Source organism: Erpetoichthys calabaricus, chromosome 15, assembly GCF_900747795.2.
Source record: "Erpetoichthys calabaricus chromosome 15, fErpCal1.3, whole genome shotgun sequence".
Taxonomy (NCBI): Eukaryota; Metazoa; Chordata; class Cladistia; order Polypteriformes; family Polypteridae; genus Erpetoichthys; species Erpetoichthys calabaricus.
The window spans coordinates 33,339,011-33,344,946 of NC_041408.2; the positions used below are offsets into that span (position 1 = coordinate 33,339,011).

General features: G+C 43.5%; 1 non-coding gene across 1 annotated transcript; it reads left to right on the top strand.

The window, feature by feature from the left end:
• The first annotated feature begins 4,969 nt into the window (after positions 1-4,969).
• LOC114666311 (U2 spliceosomal RNA) lies at positions 4,970-5,161 on the top strand. The gene has a single exon (XR_003718563.1). It is a non-coding gene; the product is annotated as a U2 spliceosomal RNA (small nuclear RNA).
• Positions 5,162-5,936: the final 775 nt, after the last annotated feature.

Here is a 5,936-nt window from a genome sequence, read left to right on the forward strand (position 1 = left end):
TGGACAAAGAGTCCGGATTTTTTAAACAACCTTTCAAGTTGCCTGCCCTTAGCTTTCAGAAGCCGACGTTCAGGCATAAACCAGGGGGCAGAAAAAGAAAAAGAAACAGATCTGGTTTTTAGCGGAGCAAGAGAATTAAAAATACCATTAAGACAAGTGTTATAATATGAGACCAGTTCTATGGGAGTGGATAAATTATAAAAGTCCATTTGGGAATCAATTCTAGAAGACAGCAAATTCAAGTTAATTTTCTTAATGTTGCGAAAGGCTATGAGATGTGGAAGCTTAGTAACAGAAAAGGTAAGTTTTGCATTGAATGAAAGGAGAAAATGGTCGGTTATAGTGAGTTCATCTGCTGTAAGATCAAAAGGAACAACACCAGAGCAGCCGATCAGGTCCAAGATACGTCCTTTACAATGGGTAGGAACATCAGTGTGCTGCTGGTATCCAAAACTCTCCAGGCAAGATAAAAAGTCTCTAGTGAGAGGGATATTGATATTGTCCAGATGTATATTAAAATCCCCAGCAGAATTATATTTGGAGTAATTATAGATAAATGGGTAAGGAATGGTAGCAAGATCGTTCAAAAAATTGTTGTTTGACTTAAGGAGGACGGTAGACAGTTGCAGTGATGGTAACAACTGGCCCAGACAGTTGACACACAGTTGATTCAAAAGAGCTAACAGCAGGAGCAGGTAACAGCAGGACTTTCCACTTCTTGCGATAAATTATCACGACATCTCCTTCACGGCCAGAGACAAGGGGTTGACAAGTGTAAACAAACCCCGTGTGGGGTGCATTCATTAAGTTGTGAAAAGTCTTGAGGTTGCTGCCAAGTCTCAGTTAAACAGAGAAAGTCAAACTTATGGTCAATAAGGAGATCCTGAATGAGATGTCCCTTGCTCGTGAGTGAGCGGATGTTCAGTAGACCAAAGCTGACAATGTTGCTACCGCATTTGACAGTGGTGTTAGTTGACCGAGCTAAGCTGGCCAACACGCTATGGTCAGTGTTCCTATCTATGTTATGTGGAGGGTGCCGAAAATCAGACCAAAAGGAGTTAATTCCTTTTGAGGCATCCGTTTGGAATCTCCGGCGGGACCCACGGTGGATGTATCTCCGATGAGGGAGAAGTATGACGTCTGAGTCGAAATACAGCACCGACAGCAGAGGCACAGACTGGAGAAGACGCAATCGAAGAAGCTCAGAAGCTGGGTACTGGAGGAGGCCAGTCGCAGGTTGGATAACGAGCGACGGAAGATTCCAAACAAACATTAACCAGGCGAATATCCTACCAGTCCACATTGTAGGCGAGGAGGCCACAGGCAGCTCAGGCATGCAGAGAACAAACCGGTAAGTTTCAAACGAAACGGGGGTTAGGCTGAAGCTAAATGCATACACAGCATATACAGCCACGCAGAGATGTCAGCAAAATGGCAAAAATATCATCAAAATCACTAGTCATAGCAAAATCAATAGTCTAGTTACTGGCGAGCAACGGCGACCAGTCCCGCCAGCGTTCACTCAAACCGGAAGTCTTTAACTTTAACTTGTCTTGTCTTAAAATGTTTGCCTAGCAGTTCTAAATGCTGGGCTCCTGTACTAAATCTGGCTTTGTGTACATGTGAGAAGAAAAGAAAAGCAGATTTAAAATACTTGCACAGAGCACAGTGACATATTAAACCTATATTCTGATTACAGAAGCGCTGATTCACAGCTAGTGGACCATAGTCCTGGGTGTAAGTGCATTGAAACTGTAAGCTGTCTCGCCCCAAAGGTGGCCATAGGCAAATGAAAGCAGTGGAAGAGAATTAATTACATACAATGCTCAGAAAAGAAACTGCACCCTTGCAAAGGGGTTCATATTTTAAGCAGAGTTGTCCCCAAATGCCATTCCATGATAAGATGGTGGCATCACTTTGTCGGAGTCAGCTCACATCTTCTCTGTAAGATGTCTCGTCATTGTTAATGATCAAACCTATGATGATGGTGTTATCAGCAGATTTAATGATGGAGTCTAAGCTGTGATTGTGCACACAGTCAGATATCAACAAGGAATACAGAAGGGGGCTTAGCACACTACCCTGTGGAGCCTCTGTATGGAGAGTAAGGCCGGGTTTATACTTAAAGTGACGCGACGAGTGCTCCAGCAGGCACTACTGCTACACAAGCGATGTACTCTTTATACTTGTGCTTGTACTTTACGTAAATCTGAAAGATTCCACCAGGGGCAGCGCGCTGTGTTGTGAATTGCCTGAAATATCCATTAAATTCCAAGGACACCTTGCCACAATATCTCTGAAAAGGATGTTTAATGATTACATCCATCAATCCGGGGAGTTGCCCATTCCAGATAGCATTGGGTACGAGGCAGAAACACTAGCGTCATTTTAGTATCACCAAGACCTCAAACCTTCATGTGCTTGGAAGGAAACCAGAGCACACTGTGGAAACCCACTAGGAATACATGCAAACTCCAGGCAGAGAACACAAGGGACGTGACTCCCTGCGAGACAGCAGCGCTACTGCTCTGCCACCGTGCCGCCACCATATGTGTAATTATTAACAGTATTTATTATGTAAATGAAGTTAACAACTTATCTGTAAAATGTAACAGACATACTTGAACACATTTCATCATGAATGTGATATCAAGTACAAATCTAAGGATTCTAAATGTGCAGAGAGCTGGAATATCATAAATGTAATGTGTTTTCTGTGTGGCGATTGCTGCTATCAATGCAGGAGGAAGCCCCAGAAGCATGTAGGGATTAACATGTGGGTCGGTTTTAAGATGATGTTTACAACAGTCTACTTTAATGATACAATACACTACAAGATTAAAGTGGGCATTTCGAGATTAAAGCCGAAATTTCCACTTTAATCACAAAATAGACATTTTCACTGTATCCCCAATTTTTTTCTCTCTATGGCTCAAATCCACTGCTGCGCATTCTGATGTTGTTGTGAAGGGGCAAAAAAAAAAAAAGATGGCATGTGAGACTTTTAAAACGTATCGTGTCATTACGATGGGGAGTATGCGACGCTTGAATATAAAAGCACCACAAATGCATCTGTTTGTTGGCATTTTGCTTCACCACATCGAACCTTTCATCAAACATCAAAGCAGACACATTGATCCCGTAGGATCCTCAAAGCGGCTGTCTGTCACACGTACATAGCAAACAGAGACTCTGACGTCACATTGCAACTTTTATCACACTGCACCCCCCGACTTTTAACTGGGATTGTAACTTGCACTTATGTCACGTTAATTTCTGAGGATGTGCTCAGAGGAATGCTGGAAACGCCGGACAGCCACGATGCGCGTGTGTATGCATTCTGAGCGTGAAGTATAAACCGGCATGGATGATGTGAGGTTACCAATCCACATATGCTGAGGTCTGCTGGTTAGGAAGTCCCAAATCCAGTTGCAGAGGGTGGCTTTATGGAACAGACGCTTTTATTAGTCTGGCAAAATGTGTATTTTAAACAGTTTGCCATTTTAAGGCAGATGGGAAAGGTTGATTAGATGAGTAAGATGTTTATGGCCACTTCACCTTCTTTCATCTTTATTGTTACATACACTGTGAGAGTATATTGAAATTCTTGTACCACACAATGCTAGCGACTGTCCCCCTTCCCACCCTAGGGTGGTATCGATTACCTCTGATTAACCTGGAAGGTGATCCTCTGACGCGCATGCATGACTCATTTGAGTTGTGAAGTGATCCATCACTACCTGGACCTCTACAATCCAACATTAGAAGCAAACAGCCAAGTGCGCATAAATTAATGGCAAGAAATTGCCCAGCACCTGGGCAAAGATAAAAGTTTGTGCAGGCAGAAATGGAAATATCTGCAAAATTGATGCATAGAGGTAAACAGAAACCATGCACTGCCGCACACTGAATACATGTACTATAAACAGGCCAGGGTGGGCATCCACTGGGCGCGATTGCATCTGCTGCTTTCTGCACCCGAGAATAAATGGGCCTTTAGTCTACACCTGCCATCAGTTAAAGGGACTCTGATTGCCTCCATGTAAAGCTCACTGTTCCTGTAGGATTATCTTGACATCTTCTTGGTTGCATCCTACTGCAAAAGCCATGGTCCACAAAGAACTTTCAAAACATGAAAGGGATCATTGAAAGGTATTGATCGGGAGAGGGTCCAAGATATACTATGGAGCACAGTGAGGACAACTAGACTTGATGTTATTTTGGAGGAATTAAGTGTGCAGGACTGACAAACTTTGTTGGGGTGAATGGCCTGTTCTTTTCTTAATCTTTCTAATGTTCTCATCATCAACAAGTGGAGAAAATTACAGCACAGTATTGATGCTACCAAGAAAGATAAGAAGACAAGGAGACAACTGTTCAGGAAGGCTGTCAAGTGACTTACAAAAACATTAAAGCAACTGCAGGACTTTCCAGTTAATCCTTACATGTGACAACAGTCTTCTTCATATGAGGGAGCTATGGAGTTTTCTCACTAATAAAAACATCCAAGCCCAGCTAAATTTTGCAAAAAGATTCATCCAGCCACACAAAACCATCTTGAAAAATGTGCTATGGTCTGATGAGATGAGGATTGAGCTTTTTGGCCAGAATTCCAAAAGGTATGTTTAGTACAAAAAGAACACAGCACATCAATTAACACATCCCATGCCAATGGTGAAGCATGGTGGTGGCAGCATCATGCATTGGGGCTACTTTTCTTCAGCCACAACTGGGGTTTTAGTCAAGATGGATGGAATCATAAATAGCTTCAAATAACGGCCTATTTTGGCACAAAACCTTTGCTAGAAAGATGAAGAGGAATTTCACCTTTCAGCAAAACAAAGGCCCAAAGCACACCTGCAAATCAACAAAGGAAGGGCTTCACCATAAGAAGATCAACGCTTTGGAAAGGCACAGCCAAAACCCAGACCTGAATGCAACTGAAAATCCTTGAGTTGACCTGAAAGGCATTGCATCTTGGCTACGATCATGTGTGTGATCTGTTCTTGTCAGTTTAATATTTGATAGGCTCCGCCGTCAAGAGGTGTTCACTGTAAATTAAACAGATTTTTGAGAACAGTGGCCTAGGCTGGTGGGGTTCACTCTACTGGGACGAGGCATGGTCCAGGTGTTGCAGAACTTCCAGGAGTAGCCATACCAAAGAGAGGGAGAGAGGAAGAGATAGGTAGATAAAATAAATAGGGTGGAGTGGTGGCTCTGTGTCTAAGGATCTGCAAGGTTGCCAGAAGGAATCCTAATCTGTTGGGCCCTTGAGCAAGACTCTACAATGCATTCTGACCCCCAAAGGTCATGCAAAGAGACAATTTCCTCTCAGTGATTAACAAAGTACATCAGTTAAAAAAAAAATTCAAAAGTGCTGTGCACAGGAGATGCCCTCGAAATTTCAAAGATCTACAACATTTTTCTAAGGAAGAGTAGGAAAATATTCCCAAGTCAAGATTCGCCAAGCTGACAGAACCTAACCCAGACAAACTGTGTACTCTATCCATCTATCCATCCATTCATTTTCCAACCCGCTGAATCCGGACACAGGGTCACGGGGGTCTGCTGGAGCCAATCCCAGCCAATACAGGGCACAAGGCAGGAACCAATCCCGGGCAGGGTGCCAACCCACCGCAGGACACACACAAACACACACACACACCAATCACACACTAGGGCCAATTTAGAATCACCAATGCACCTAACCTGCATGTCTTTGGACTGTGGGAGGAAACCGGAGCGCCCGGAGGAAACCCACACAGACACGGGGAGAACATGCAAACTAAGTGTACCCAGGTCTCCTAACTGCGAGGCAGCAGCGCTACCCACTGCGCCACCGTGCCACCCCTGAGTGCTCTAATAAAACCAAAAGGTGCTTCAGCAATGCATTAGTTTAAGGTGAGCACAATTATATAACCACGCTTTTGCCAGTT